The sequence below is a fragment of the Schistocerca nitens genome, chromosome 6, assembly GCF_023898315.1.
Source record: "Schistocerca nitens isolate TAMUIC-IGC-003100 chromosome 6, iqSchNite1.1, whole genome shotgun sequence".
Lineage (NCBI taxonomy): Eukaryota > Metazoa > Arthropoda > Insecta > Orthoptera > Acrididae > Schistocerca > Schistocerca nitens.
In genome coordinates, this window is record NC_064619.1 from 455,094,998 (window position 1) to 455,112,524 (window position 17,527).

General features: G+C 39.3%; 1 pseudogene; it reads right to left on the reverse strand.

Annotated features, from left to right (window-relative positions):
* Nucleotides 1–3,570: 3,570 nt before the first annotated feature.
* LOC126263405 (uncharacterized) lies at nucleotides 3,571–4,301 on the reverse strand (annotated as a pseudogene).
* Between the last annotated feature and the right edge of the window lie 13,226 nt (nucleotides 4,302–17,527).

Sequence of the window (17,527 nt, forward strand, 5' to 3'; positions counted from 1 at the left end):
GTTCTGGTAGTTACACATCGAACACAGGCGTGAGGAGGGGTGCCAACCGTGTTTCACTTCAATACACCCTTTGCACAAAATTACTAATGTTCCAGAATTTTTTGACTAGACCTTGTACATACTGTGCAGACCACTGTGAACTGCATGGCAGAGTGTATTTAGTTAGCATGGTATGAGAAGTTAAGATTTCTCTAAATTTGCCAGTTATGTATGGGGGTGAGTCTGATGGTCAATAGAAAGAGCCCTTGACAATGAATCTTGCTCAATCTCGAATGCAGCTTTATTTCAGTCTTAGTGGATTTCTGTTTCTTGTCAACCTGTGATGAATACACTACGTCCAGTTCCCATTAGTGTATCCTTTCAGTATAATCTTAGATTTATACTAGAAATCTCACCACTGTCAATTCTGTGGTTAGCCATCTTCCTGTACCTATTGTTACATGAACTCCACTGCATTTTAGGACTGTTACACACTTGGGAACTTAGTTGCAAATGCTTTAGCAATTGATAACTAGTATTTTAATCTTTAATATAATATAGCTCCATAAGAAGTTAACATCATCTTGGTCATTTCATTTGGCCAAGCTCAGTGGTGGCTTGTGGTTAAAATCGGTGAGGGTGCTGCACCAAAAAATTTTTAGCCTTTGTTTCAAAACTGTGTAAAAAGGGAGAAAAAAAACACATATAAAAAGTATTCAGAAACTTGGCACAACCCTAAAACAATGAAGCAAAATATTTTTTACTTACTTTAACCTAAGTTGTTAACAGTTGGAGCTTCATCTATTCATTTAAAAAGGAAATAAATTCTTCTTGTTATAATTTGCACAAAAAGATCAATAATTTTTCTCCTTGATCTCTACAATACCATTAGAAAGGATAAATCACTACTCACCATATAGTGTTGCTGAGTCATAGACAGTTATGACAAAAAGACTGTTATACATGTGAGCTTTCGGCTAAAAGCTCTTCTTATAAATTAGAAAACACACACACACATTCATGCAAGCACAAAGCTTGCGCGCATCCACACACACACACACACACACACACACACACACACACAACAAAATTATTGTCTCTGGCCACCGAGGCTGGACTGCAAGCAACTGCAACTAATGGAAAAAGCAATCTGTGAGGTGGGGGTAAGATGGAGGCTGTGCCGGGGAGGGTGGATAGCAGCGTAGGGGTGGGGGAGGGCGTAGTGCTGTTTGTGGGAGCATGCAGGGATGTGGCTGGGACAGGGAATGACTGCTAGGTGCATTCAGGAGGTTGGAGAGGTGGGAAGGGGAGGAGAAAAGGAGAGAAGTAAAGGAGGGGAAAAAAGAGACTGGTCAGTGCATTGTTGTAATAGAAGGCCATAAAGTGCTGGAATGGGAGCAGGAAGGGGTGAAGGACAGGGACTAGCAGGACAGGCAGTTTACAGGAACACAGAATATACTGCAGGGAATGTTCCACCTGTGCAATTCAGAAAAGCTTATGTTGGGAGGAAGAATCCAGGTAGCAGAGGCTGTGAAGCAGTCATTGGAGTGAAGAATGTTGTGCTGGGCAGCATTTTCAGCAACTGGATGGTCCAACTTTCTCTTGGGCACAGTTTTTAGGTGGCCATTCATGTTGTCAGTTGTTATGCCCACGTATAAAGCAGCACCGTGGTTGCAACTTAATCTGTAGATCACATGACTGCTTTCACAGGCAGCCCTGCCTTTCATGGAATAAGTGATTCCTGTGACTGGGCTAGAGTAGGTGGTGGTGGTGGTGGGAGGATGTATGGGACCTGTCTTGCATCTAGGTCTACTGTTGAGATATGAGCCACGAAACAAGGGGTTGGGAGCAGGGGTGGAGTAGGGCTGGACAAGGATATTGTGTAAGTTGGGTGGATGTCTGCATACCACTGTAGGAATGGTGAAAAGAATAGTGGGTAGGATATTCCTCATTTCAGGACACAACAAGAGCTACTTGAAATGCTGGTGGAGATTCTCATTTGGTCACTCAAGTCCTGGGTTGTACTGAGTCACAAGGGGAGGGCTCCTTTGTGGCCAGACGGTGGGAGTGTGGGGGATAAGGCATGGGAGATATCTTTCTGTACAATGTTGGGAAGGTAATTTCGGTCTGTGAAAGCCTCAGTGAGAAGCTTAGTATTTTGGGAGAGGGACTGCTCATCACTACAGGTGCCGGGGACTGGGTGTTTGTGTTGTCCTCATCATTCCATCATCATTCGTTAAAGTGGCTAGGTTGGACTGTGTACAGATTTAGAATTTGTACAGGGGCTGATGACTGCGCAGTTGAGCACCACATAAACCAAACATCATCATCATCATCATCATCAATACAGATGCAAACGCCATGGGCAGCTAGGCTGTATGGAAGGGAGTAGTTGGTATGGAACAGATGCTAGCTGTCAAAGTGGTGGTATTGCTGATGGCTGGTAAGTTTGTTACGGGTGGATCTCCCATGCTTTGTCTCTGCAGCCACCTACCACCTTCCCCATAACCACTGTCTGGCCACAAAGGATCACTCCCATCATGACTCAGTGTCACTGAGGACTGGACCAGCTGCATCACATTCTCTACCATGGTTTCAACTCCCTCTTATCATGCCCTAAAATGAAGAATATTCTACCCACTACCCTTCCTACCACTCCCACAGAGTTATTCTGCCACCCACTGAATCTATAGAATATCCCTGAGCATTCCTAATCCACCCCTACTCCCAACCCCTTGCCTCATGGCTCATATACCTGTAATAGACCTAAATGCAAGACCAGTCCCATACATCCTCCCACCGTCATATGCTCCAGTTCGGTTAATGTGTCACCTATCCCATGAAAGGCAGGAGTGCCTGTGAAAGCAGTCATGTGATCTACTACCTAAGCTATATATCCACATGAATGGCCACTTACAAACTGTGGCCAAGAGACAGCTCGACCACCCAGTTACTGAAAATGCTGTCCAACAAGTCCTTCAATTCAATGATTGCTTCACTGCCTGTGCCATCTCGATACTTCCTACCAACACAAGCTTTCCCAAATTGTGCATGTGGGAACACATTCCTATGGCCTGAACCTTCACTAGTTCCAATCCCTGTCCTTCACCCACTTATACCCTTCCCCACCTTCACTCCAGCACTATACAGCTTTCTAGCTTTCTCTCTCTCTCTCTCTCTCTCTCGTCTCCTCCTCTACTTCTTTCCTATTCCACTCCCCACCCCAACATCCCAACTCTACCTACCCTGGTCTCCCCCCCCCCCCACACACACACACACACAAATCACCGTATGCTACCACAAACAGCACTTTAATGTCACCCCCCCCCCCCATATCATGCTATCCCTCCCCCTCCATGCCACAGCCCCAGCCCCAGCCCCAGCCCCCTCTGTAATCCCGCCACCCAGACTGCTTCTCCCCTTATGCAGTCTGGCCTCAGTGGTTAGAAAAAGTGATCATGCGTGTGTTGTCTTGTCTACTTTAGAAGAAGGCCTTTTGGCCAAAAGCTCACATTAACAGTCTTTTTGTTGCACATGCCTGTGACTCATCTCCTCTGTATGGTGAGTAGCAATGTATCCTTTTCATAATATTGTTGTTATTCCATCTTTGATCTGTGGATGACATCTTAGGAAATTTTTCTCCATTGACAGAACTTCAAGTTCATTTAGCCTTCCGAAAACTAAAGTGGTTTTTTTAATTATACTTTCAGTGTTGACAAGCAGCATTCTACTTCTGATGTAGTTATTGGAACTGTCAAGAGGATTTTTATTAGTCTCATAATTTCACTAAAATCGTTGTCCAGATTTTTTTCAAAGATAAAGTTCAGCAGCTCAGTGAACATGTAATGTTCATGCACATCAGACCTACAATATAATTACTAGTTCTATTTCTGGTTTTTCTTTGTAAAGTATGGGACATGCTTCAGTGGACAGAACTGTCTCTTGTGTATGATGTTCATTCTTATAACTAGCAAAGCATTTCTTGTAAAACAATTTAGCAGCTGCTAAGTGTTTTGTGTAAGAATACCTGTCCAGTGTACTAACAGATGTATACTCACACAATTCCGTAGCTTGTACCATGACTGCCTCTGAAGGATTCTCACAGTACTTTGAGTTTCTTGATTGTAAAGTAGTAGTTTTGAATACTGTTATATATTAATTAACGATAAACTTAGTAATATCTCAAGACAGCATTTAGTTGTAAATTATTTCAAAATGAGACATAATTTTACGAAAAAGTTAAACAAAAACTTGAAATTATCATCATTCACATATTTTAAAATTCCTGTTGCTTCTGCAGTGGTTTGATTTGCATTCACCAAATTTCACAATTTTTTTTAGTTGGAATTTTAAAATTAACTTTGAGGTCCATATGTTGAAGTACCACATTGTAGTAGGCGAATGTGAACTGTCGATGTCCATTTGCTTTTCAAGAATGGACACACGATGGGGTTTTACTTGACAAGAATAATGGAATAGTCCAAATGTCAGAGAAATAAGTTTTGCATCACTTCAGTTCTGAGAGTTCCGAAACCAGTACAGAAAACTGGAATATAAATCAACATAAACACTATTTCCACCATTTTTATTGCTCATGAAAACCACACATTGCATGTTGTACCACCATACAGCAAGACCTTCACAGGTGATGGTCCACATTGCTGTACACACCAGTATCTCTATTACCCAGTAGCGCATCCTCTTGCATTGATACATGCCTGTATATGTCGTGGCATACTGTCCACAAGTTCATTAAGGCACTCTTGGTTCAGACTGTCCCACTCCTCAATGGTGATGATCCCTCAGAGGGGTTGGTGGGTCACGTTGTCCATAAACGGCCCTTTTCAATCCATCCCAGGCATGTTCAATAAGGTTCATGTCTCGAGAACAAGCTGGCCACTCTGTCGAGTAATGTCGTTATCCTGAAGAAAGTCATGTCACAAGACATGCACGATGGGGGAGTGAATTGTCGTCCATGAAGACGAATGCCTCACCAATATGCTGCCAATATGGTTGCACTATCGGTCAGAGGATGGCATTCACATGTTGTACAGCCGTTACGGTACCTTCCATGACCACCAGCGGCGTATGTCGGCCCCACCTAATGCCACCCCAAAACGGCAGGGAACCTCCACCTTGCTGCCCTTGCTGAACAGTGTGTGTAAGGCATTCAGCCTGACCGGGTTGCCTCCAAAAATATCTCAGACAATTGTCTGGTTGAAAGCATATACGACACTCAACGGTGAAGAGAACGTCATGCCAATCCTGAGCGGTCCATTCGGTATACTGTTGGGCCCATCTGTAGCGTACTGCATGATGTCGTCGTTGCAAAGATGGACCTCACCATGGACATTGGGAGTGAAGTTGCGCATCATGCAGCCTATTGCACACAGTTTGAGTCGTAACACGACGTCCTGTGGCTGCACGAAAAGCATTATTCAACACGGTGGCGTTGCTGTCAGGGTTCCTCTGAGCCCTAATCATAGGTAGTGGTCATCCACTGCAGTAGTAGCCCCTGGGCGGCCTGAGTGAGGCTTGTCATCGACAGTTCCTGTCTCTCTGTACCTCCACCATGTGCGAACATCGCTTTGGTTCACTCCGAGATGCCTGGACACTTCCCTTCCTGGCACAAAGTAACAATGCGGATGCGATCGAACCGTAGTGTTCACCATCTAGGCATGGTTGAACTACAGATAACACGAGCCCTGTACCTCCTTTCTGGTGGAATGACTGGAACTGATTGGGTGTCGGAGCCCCTACATCTAGTAGGTGCTGCTCATGCATGGTTGTTTACATATTTGGGTGGGTTTAGTGACATCTCTGAACAGTCAAAGGGACTGTGTGATATGATATCCACAGTCAACATCTATATTCAAGAGTTCTGGGAATCGGGGTATGCAAAACTTTTTTGATGTGTGTAATTGCTTCATTTCTCATTGTTAAACTAATTTGATGCCCATAGCAGCGACTGAAATGTGCATTACTACAAACTGCATTGTTTCTTGCTTGAACTACAGCTTTCAAGACATTTGCATCATCAGTAAATATCTGAGCTATCGGTTTTTGTCCATTTTCTTGAAGGATTATGTCCTATTATTCTGAAATAAGTTTTGATTTGCCATCTGCAGTTTGATTTTCTAGAATAAAGAATCCCCAAAAACACTGAAATATTTCTTCGTTCAATACATACCATACACCAAGAACCATTTAATTGTGTTCTGAAACATCTGGTGTGTCATCAGCCATGAGATCTACAAAGGAAGCCTTTCTAATTTCATCCTTACCTTCTTTGTAGAGGGCAGCCAAGTATCTCATTCTGAATTGTCTTAAAAACACTTTTGAAGACTATGCTGGATTCTAAATGATTCTTCAAATCTAAATCTAATTCAGACATAAAAATTACTAATCCTTTAAATATCCCTCGATTTACTGAATCATCATTTTCATCATGTCCCCTTACGGGAGTTACAAAGTTTCCATAAAATAATGCAGTCTATTATTTTGGCAAAATTTCACAGTTCTTTTTAACATTTATATTACTCTCATTGATAGAGAGCCTGTAGGCATCACTAATTTTCTCCTTAGTATTAATGGTTCCTAAAAGTGACAGTGAAACTACATAATCAACAAGCTTCTTTGACTTCTTATCCTTTTCAGTTTTATCTTTCATTTTGTTTATATTTAGCTGTAACTTTCACATACAGACAGTTGAGTAAACGTAAGCTGTTGAAGTTCACTTAGTCACAGAAAGTATTTCTTGGGTATGAAGGACCATAGTTAAGGTTTTCTGTAAAGTAAAAGAACAAAAAAAGATTATAATAGAATAGCTGGAAGCAAGATAGTAGTCTAATTCCTCATTTTATATCTATCATTCACAAGCATGGGACATGGTTGAGCCGACATATGCAGGGGGGGGGGGGGGGGGTAGGGGAAAGAGAGAGAGAGAGAGAGAGAGAGAGAGAGAGAGAGAGAGAGAGAGAGAGAAGAACAGTGGAAGTGACAGTACTCCCTCTCCCTTCCAGCCTCTGGTGCAGTTCTCTGTGTGTGCATGCACACAACAGCCAAACACCATGTGCTGGGACTAAAGAATTAAAGTAAAAGGCTCATTATATTAAATGTTAACAATAATATAAAGTGGAAATAGGGGGTGCTGCAGTTCCACAGTGCCTACACGTGAACCGCCACTGGTCAAGCTGTAATTGGGCTTTCTAGTGTATAAATGTCAACTGACGACTGTTGATTCTACTGCTGTAGTCATCCAACTAAGAAATCCAGTATGTGTGCTATGTTTACTGTAAATTCTTTGATGTTCACAGTAATCAGACAATTACTTGCAATGATTTGGGGTTTCTATTCTTTTTCAAGAGTTACTGCTCTCCATGCTGACTTGTGCAGGAAACTTTACAGCTATCTGCATACTACCCTCCTAAGAACATTTCTACATTTTCTTTGGCCCAGACATTACCCTAATAGATCATACACTTACTGATGGAATAAAAGTTTTTTTTCCTTGCCCTCCAATCCTATATGATGACATTGCCTGAAAATCTTCTGCCAAATTTCTTCAATCATGAGAGCTATATGCCATCAGGAGACTCCTTGCAATAGGGGTGCAGATCTTGGTAGGTCTGAGGGAAATTTGAGAAGATTTCTCTTTAGTTTCAACACTCTGTGACTGGAGAAGAACAAACTACCTCCACACTGTTCAATGTCCAAGGTGCAACTCAACTTATATGTAAATTGAATACATGATAGCAAGTAAAAATACTATAGATTTGAAGTTTTTGATCATATGTGGTTTACTATTTTTCTTTGGATTGCTTTATTTTTAAATTTTTTGTTCCAGTACTGCTTATGATTTGTTTACGACCTGTACTGGTATTTTGCCTTTTGCAGTCATTTGGCGAAACTTTCTTTTATAATTTAGTCTGACACCCTGATCTATAATTCCTTACAAGAGAAGTTCAATAGGTAATACAACACTTTTTTTTAAAGCGGGTTGGTTTTAATCAAGATTCCAATACACTATATTAATTCCCACTCTTTTGGCTACAAAACCTATTTTTCAACGTAACTTCCATTCAATGCAACTGCCTGTATGATACCACTCTACTTGTCCATGTCAGAGCCAATGTCTTACTGCATCAATAAGCTCCCCATCATCCACATACTGCTTCACATGGAGTTGGGTCAAACAGATGCAAGTTGGAAGATGTGAGGTCCAGGCTGTAGGGTGGATGAGGAAGAACAGTCCAATGAAGTTTTGCAAGTTCCTCTTGGGTGCCCAGACTTGTGTGAGTCCTTGCCTTGTCATGGACAAGGAAAGTTCATTTGCATTTATGTGGCTTCAACAAACTGAAATTGTTTCTTCAGTTTCCTGAGGGTAGCACAATATACCTCAGAGTTGATTTTTGCACCTTAAGGGAGGACGTCGTACAGAATAATCTCTTCAGAGTCACAGAAGACCATCGCCATGATTCTACTGGATGAGCACGTGGTTTTGAACTTTTTCTTTGGAGGTGAAATGCTGTGGCACCACTCCAAGAACTGTCATTTTGTTTCCAGTTTCATTGCTCTTTATTGTCTTCTGTTAGGCAGAAAGGAACCCAATGGGCACACCTTTGAGTACTCCAACTGGCAGACAAGTGTGTGTGCACTAACAACACAGATGTCCAGTTGCATGGCGATGTGTTTGTGATCCATCGATCACCACAAATGAGTGTGTCCACATGTTCCAACACTACATGAGTCACAGCTGCATGTGAACAGCTGGCATGCGGGAGATCAAACAAGTTTCCATGACCCTGCTGCGATGATGACAGATACCTTGCCATAACTCACCATGATTTTGTTCATTGCCAGGTCTCCATAGACTACTGCAAGTGCGTATGAATATCTGTGAGGCTGTGGGTTTCTGCCAAAAAACCAATATATTAAATTTCATCTGCACTTCTGACATGGATGCAGTTTAACCCTGGGGACTAAGTTGGAGCAAAATAGTGAGTTTCTGTAATTATAGGTTCACAATGTGAACAGTGTTCAAAACAATTTGACTGTGTGGTTGGATTAAATGTCCTGAAGCAATAGCCTGGATTAGAGAGATAAACTTCTGTTTTAAGCATTATTTCACTCCACAGCCAATTGTTTTAACAGCAAGTATATCCAAATTATCTTTTTAGATGTGACGTATCATCTGAGGATCCATGTGTACTGAGAACTTCCATGTTGCATTGAGCATCCCGCAGCTTGATTTCCTCTGTCATGGTGACAAGATCTTGCAAAGCGCCAACACAGGCTACTACACATTCTGCACAATGCCATTAACCTACCCTGTATATAGCACAGATATTTTTGTCAGCGAGTGATTTTGATCATTATTCAAATTGTTTCCAATTTTCACATCACTCCCAATCTGCACTGAAATTTTGCTTTAGTTCACCAGATTACCGTTTCTTTAAAACCCCTCATATTTGACTGTTAACACCAGTAGTCTCTGGTTGTATGGCTGTTGCATACACTAGTTCTCTCACACTGCTCTATTTCTAAGACTTCCCAGCAATAACTGTGTGTACAAAACATTTCCTTTTACAGGCCAGTTACAAGAAAGAAGCAGAGGATACAATAAACAAGAAGTTGAAAGAATTTATTGGCAGCGATGGAAACATAATGTAAAAAGCCACGGTGTGTATCATTAAATTGAAGGGTACTGAAAGCAACTGAGTTCACTATAAAATTTACGTAGCTAGAAATATAGAAATCTGTTTTGTTTTTAGTGTTACCAAGAAGATAATATATTCTAAATCTATTTCATAAACTTCACTGCACAATGTGGGGGTGGGGGGCAAACACATAATTAAAAAGATTACATATGTCATATAGATGTAAACAATGGACCTCATATTGTAACATGTAAGCCCACAATAAAACAACATATCCATTACTGATTTTTTTTAGTATTCAAAACTGAGATAGTTCCTTTAAAAGCATGTGCCCAATTGCCTTCCACATCTTTCCAGTCTGAACTTGTGTTCCATCCCTAATGACACTATTTCTTTTGAAAATGAGAACAAATTAGCAATGAATTGGAAATAAAATATATATGGATAGTAATTTATTAAAAAAGATAGGTCTGCAAACAATTATATAAATATTATTATCATTATTAAAATTGTTTTAATTTAGCATTTCAAATCTGAATGTAAAATCAGATAAATTATTATGTATATAAAAAACACTAGTTCTTACCAAAAGGCAACAAGGCAATAGTTGAGGCTTTGTTAGTTTGTTTAATTATGTTATGTTCATCAGCATCTAACAACATGAGGTAGGTGGAAGAATGAAACGTATTGTCCCTTTCCAAATGTTTGTTATATGCACAGGAGCAAGATGCTACTCTTTTCAGTTTTAGCATAAGTTTTTGTTTGGAGCGTATGATTTTGGCAATGGTGACCTTCCAATGAAACTTCCTTATGACAGAAGATTATATAGTTTTGGAACCTAGCAGGTTGAATTCTTACAAGCGACTAGTAAGCTTCACAGAAGACTTCACAGCTGGTCTGCTGCATCACCTGAGGGAATCAAGCACATTTGTTCCCATTCCAGCAATACACGGTCCTTTATTCTTTTTGCTTCTCTCCTTTTCCACTGCTCCCCCCCCCCTCCCCCGGTATGTTCCCACAAGCAGCACTTAACCTTACCTCACCATCCCTCGCACTCTCTGCCCCAGCCTTTTCCTTACCCCCACCACCCAGTTTGCTTCTCCAACCATGCTCGCAGTCTGGCCTTGGCTGATAGAGACACACTCTCTCTCTCTCTCTCTCTCTCTCTCTCTCTCTCTCTCTCTCTGTGTGTGTGTGTGTGTGTGTGTGTGTGTGTGTGTGTGTGTGTGTGTGTGTGTGTGTGTGTGTGTGCGCACCCAATACTGACGATGGGGGCCTACCTGTGACTCAGCATCTCTGCTATATGTTGAGTAACAACTATACTGTTCATAACATTATCATTATTCCATACTGGATTTTTCATATAAACAAAGATGATGTGACTTACCAAACGAAAGCGCTGGCACGTCGATAGACACACAAACAAACACAAACATACACACAAAATTCTAGCTTTCGCAACCAACGGTTGCCTCGTCAGGAAAGAGGGAAGGACTCTGCCCAAACTCTTTGCCTCTGTATATGTCTGCTTGTGTCTGTATATGTGTGGATGGATATGTGTGTGTGTGTGTGTGTGTGTGTGTGTGTGTGTGTGTGTGTGTGTGTGTACCCGTCCTTTTTTTCCCCCTAAGGTAAGTCTTTCCGCTCCCGGGATTGGAATGACTCCTTACCCTCTCCCTTAAAACCCAAATCCTTTCGTCTTTCCCTCTTTCCTGACGAGGCAACTGTTGGTTGCGAAAGCTAGAATTTTGTGTGTATGTTTGTGTTTGTTTGTGTGTCTATCGACGTGCCAGCGCTTTCGTTTGGTGAGTCACATCATCTTTGTTTTTAGATATATTTTTCCCACGTGGAATGTTTCCCTCTATTATATTAATATCATTAATTTGAACCCAACAATTACGTTTGTTATTGTCACTGTTGCATTTCGAAATCTTTCCTGTCGTCTTATTTTCTCTGTGTGTTTTTGCCAGTAGTTTCACTTTGTATCCACCTTCTCCTTTTTACCGTAATCTGCTATACAATTTTATCCCGCCTATATATACTCAATAATACGTAACCCATTCCAAACCATAACCAAAAAAATTTTTTTGCCGCTTTCAACACTACCGCTGCTATAAAATCCACCGTTTCTAGTTCACAAACAGTTCCTTTCACCTTTTAAACAATCATTTCGGCTATTTCTAATAACTATCACTTTATTTCCATTTCCGTTTTTCCCACATCACTGATAATTTTTAGCCGCTTCCCACAGGTTTTAACGTCATTATTTCTTCGTCAGACAATTGTTAGCCTCATTTTCATAATCTGCCACCACAAAACCACTCCTTTCAATACATTACACGCAGTTTTTTCGAAATTTTCCCGAATTTCTCCGTCCTTTAACGTGTTTTGGCGGCAACACAACCACCTAACCTTTGTGCACATCATTGTCTACCAACCCAAGTAAAAGTGTCTGTATATATATATATATATATATATATATATATATATATATATATATATATATATATATATGTGTGTGTGTGTGTGTGTGTGTGTGTGTGTGTGTATATATATACCCGTCCTTTTTTCCCCCAAGGTAAGTATTTCCGCTCCCGGGATTGGAATGACTCCTTACCCTCTCCCTTAAAACCCACATCCTTTCGTCTTTCCCTCTCCTCTCCTTTCCTGATGAGGCAACAGTTTGTTGCGAAAGCTTGAATTTTGTGTGTATGTTTGTGTTCGTTTGTGTGTCTGTCGACCTGCCAGCACTTTCATTTGGTCGACCTGCCAGCACTTTCATTTGGTAAGTCACATCATCTTTGTTTTTAGATATATTTTTCCTACGTGGAATGTTTCCCTCTATTATATACTGTTCCTAGGTTGCTCTACATTTTTGACTTATGTAGTTTTGTTCTGCAGCTGCCTTACTAATTTTGGTCCAGGTGCTCATCAATTCTCCCTAAACATGTTCAGTACAAAACAACTACAGTGATACGGCACAAGTTAGAACACTAAACACACGGTGTGGCTCGAGCAGGAACATGTACAACCCAGAACTTACTTCCAGATACTTTAAAAATGTTAAAGATAAAAATAAATGAATAACATAGTTCTATTACAAAATCCACAAATGAAAGACATAATAATATGAGACAGAGAGAAACATAAGAAACATAGTGCTGAAAACTAACATAAAATAATACAACATGAGAAGATCAATGACAGAAATAAATATTCACTGTTATGTGTGTGAAATATCTTATTTCAAATATTGGAACTGAATAACTAGATAAAAAGCAAATACAGGCATTCCTGTTATTTCATAGGCCCCCTATTCACCTGATCTGAGACCTTGTGACCTTTTTCTCTTCCTGGAATTGAAAAAAAAAAAGGTCTTAACAAAGACATCATTTTGCAGTTCTGGAGAACACTCAAAATAATGTGACTGACAAGTTAAAGGACCTAACAGCTGAAGCTTTTCAGCACCGATACCAAGACTGTGAACAAATAACCCCCCCCCCACACACACACACACACACACACACACACACACACACACACACACACACACACACACACACACACACACACACCTTGTATCGCGTCCTGAAAGTAAAAAATTGCCAGCAATTCTGCCTCAATTTTTTTTTTAATTATCTCAAGTGAATTTTCCTTTTGGTACATGTAGTTCCCACGATCTTTTGTCAATATCCACATCATCCAAGTACAGTTACACAGCTTTTCTTGAGCTTCCAGGTACAATAGAGGACGGATAAACAAGCTGGCATTCAACTTCAGATTAGTTTATTACATACTTACAGCTTGAACTCTGAAGTAGTATACATATCCAAATGCTACAGTTAGTTGTATAAACAAAGGACAGCTGCCAGAATAATGGCAACATTAAAAATACATAATACAAAACACATTCCATCATTCCTCTACAATGAATAATACTGAACTTGGAAGCTGATTCCATCAGTTACACAATTACAATTGTCCAAAATATTCATTGATTATAATTTATATTAACTTTGGTGTTATGTTCCCTTATTAACATTGGTACAATGATATACACACATTACAAAAGTCTAAAAAGGCAAATATTTAAAAAATACAAGTTTCGTTGAATGTTGGAGGGTATACGTAAATGAAGCATCTACAGCATACATTGGATTAGTTCTAACTTAAATACATACTATATTACAGGCTTTCCATTCATGTAGGGGAAAAAGTCAGCATACAAAACAATTTTGTATATAATTTGACATATATTTGTTTCCTTCTGATCACGACCATGAAACATTCTGCAATTCTCCACCTGGTTAGTAAAGCAAATCTGTATGCAGATATAAAATCCTGTAGGTATTTCAGATCTTTGATTTTGAGTCTTTACTAGTAGTATCAATACAGTACTAACAAAATCTATTAAAGGTAGAATGAACTAAACTCTGAAAGCATTTATCTGTCATTGTTCGGCCCGACATCCTAATTCATTATTTCTTGAAACATACCTATATGAAGTAGCGTGAAATTTCCTCTTACTTGCTCCACACTCCGGCCCTAATTTTACATAAACTTAAAAAAAGATTAAAATGTTGTTTACTTTAAATTGACAACATGTAAGTGGTTTCGGGGGTGGACATAAAAACTTTCTTTTAGTTACTATCCAATACTTCTGTCAATTTAGCAGTTGAACCAATTGCAAAATTTGTGAATAGCATGTATTTCCCATAGTACTGAACAGATCTTCTGAAAAACAGATCAGTGATATGGAACTCTTTAATTACAATAAAATAGTTTAAAGAATTAAGTTTGGCCTTATGTTAAAAAGGTGTAGAGTTGGTCATTAGTTCTGTAAAGTATTACTTTCACTAGTTACAAAATGTGCTAGTTATGGAGGCCAACTGTGCAATGCCTATCATCACCACCAATGGTGTCTTTGAATTGGCTGAAGTCAATGCAGCCAAATTACTGTCTTTAACAAGATAACAGTAACTACCTAATATGTTGCACAGCCAAGTATTATAAAATGTTCTAGGTGCCTGAACATTATTGTTCTCCTTGTCTTCTACTGGTGTTTAAGCTCACTGCTAATCTTCTGCTGGGGCCTAATCTGACAGTCACAGCCATACCAGAAAGGAAACTTCAACAGCAGAGCCAAATTGTCAGGAAACAGCAACAAGAGCAATGACATAATACAAAAACATAGAAAATTTTACAGTAATTAACAACAATTGTTGAAGCATTTTTACAAGATTTACTAAAAATCTATTACAAAAAGAATCAAATGTCCTTTACATCATTGCATTCCTTTACTTACGAAGAGCTGGAAAGTAAGGAGGGCACATTCTCAGTACGGTAAATACTAGGGGGCAACTACTAGCTTGAAACTTCAACATTCATTCCTTCAAGAGGAAGGAGGCATTGGTTGTGGGGTGATGGAAAGGAGACACAGGATACTCAGACCCCAGACTGAGAGAGCCCAACAGTCATAACAATAAGGGAGATGAAGAAGAAAGGAAGACATCAGAAAAAGTGGGGGGGGGGGGGGGGGGGGGAGGAGTCAAAGAGAAACGCAGTGCCACCTTCAGTTTAGAAATGATAGAAGGAACACAGTGAAAAGTAAAGCTGGCTTAAAGAAGAAGAGAAATGAAAAGTGGAATGCATAATGCAATTAGGAACTTAGTGGAAAGGAAACAGAGAGGGAGAGAAAAAGGGAGGGAAAAGCGGGATGGTTGAGAAAATGGTGATAAAATTGAACTGAGTAAATTATTAAATTCTGAGGTAAGTCCTTTCCTTAGTCGGTTCCAAATGCACTGGTAATTAGATGAATTCAATTTTAATAAGTCCCCCCCCCCCCATTTTTCATAATGTACAGACACTGACCATGTTAGTGGGTTAATTGCCCTCTATACATATTGCTTCTTGTCAAAATTTTTATTTCTGTGTTGCTGACTATTACATCGTCACATTATTCAGAGCACCCTATAAATCAGCAGAATAGAGGTGTATCTAATATGTTGCAGGCCCCAAGTTTCCTTCATATCACACACAGCAACTACAGTGAACATTATACAGCATTTATTCAGTTGTTACCCTGTAATGGTTTAAGCATGAATCTCTATTTTACTGAATATTTTACGTCAAGCAATCATCTCACCATTAAATATTATTTAACTGAAGATACAATAACACCAAAATTTATCAGCTTATTACCACTGTGCATATCAAGTTACAATCCTCTGTTGTAGGAATAAACATGTATCACCTGAAAATTCTGCAACAATGAAAGATTTAAGTTATGCATAATTAAGTATAGGACCTTCGCATTCTGAGCAAAAACACTAGCAGAAATTCCAAGAGTGTTTCAACAATCTTTAAAAGATATTTTCTGTTATGACATAAAGTGTGATTATTACATTCAGTCAATCTGGTTACTGATATAAGCTCTAAACGTTTTGACTAGTTCTGGTAATTGTCCACATTATAGCCATACGACAGTGGCCTCTATTTATGTACCTGCCAACTGCAACCGAAATGTGTGTTTTTTCTTCTTAGTGAACTTGACATAAACCAAATATTTTGGAAAGGTATAAAGGCTGCACTCAGTGATACATGAGAAGTGACACAGGTTATAAAACACACTTATAAAAAAAAAATGAAATTTACTCCCTGAGGTCGGGGAGTGACACACATACAACTGCAGAAGAATAATCTTTTCATCTCCAAGTAGTCAGTGATTCACCATGTAAAATACCCTTCCCAACAGAGCTTGATTATTTTTTCTCTCTGTCGGAAGCAATTCATATGCTGACAAGTGAATTATCAACACTGCCTTCCTTGGTCAGGCAAGTCAGAATGTGTGTGTTTTAATGGCCGTGGCATAAGATGTAACAATTTAAAGAGACATTAAGTGTTAATGAACCATGACTGTTTCAAAAATATGGAAAAGTTTTTTGGAGGCTGCTACCAGTCACAAATTTTTGTCAGCTGCCACAATTATGTAATAAAGCAACTTTTTTTCAAGGTACAAACCTAATCTTTATGCTACAGTGACAATACGAAAAACAGTTAACACAAATAAACATAGGTATTAAAGTTGTAGAGTTTATTGTATTGATGTGTTTTAAGTTCCTCTGCAAGTTGATAAACTGTACTTAAAAAGTTCTATGGAGGCATGGAAGTAACTGAACATGCCACTAGGAGACGGCCATTTCATTTGAACATAGATGGCCACAGCGAATGCCAAGACTAAAGACCAACTTTAATATCTAGTCAACAAAAAAATTTGTGACTGGTAATGGTCTCTCAAAATTATTTTCAGATGTAACAATATATCAAATCTCTAGTCACATTTTACAGTATCCTTTGTATTAGTTGGGTTACTGCAAAACAATGTTTCAGTAAACAGAATTTATATAGGTTGGCAATAATTTGGCAGACAATAATGTTGTAGACTTTTAAGATGGGTTGTCCAAATTCCCTGTAAACCTATGTCATTATATCAAACTGAGGAAAGGGTACAGCAGACAGAATGAGTCACTTAGATTTCAATAACACATTTGCAAGGAAAATCTCTGAAATGATATGAAGTAATCCATTTTCAAAAACCTGATCAGTGCCAGCAAATTATCAGTTGACAAAAATCTGTCTTTCAGAAGTAAGTAGAAAAGGCTAAAAAGAGAACCTTATTTCAACATAATATTTTGATGATGATCTGTAAAAAGACTAGACAGGGAAAAAACCTGGAGAGACATACTATTACCAAACAATAATAGGGCTGGTCTGTGAACAGAAAGCTATTTTGGAAATTCTTTTAATTTTTTCTTATCATAGTAATTTAAAAACAGTAACATAAAATATTCATATCCTCTTTAAGGTCCTAAATACACTCGTAATGTGTT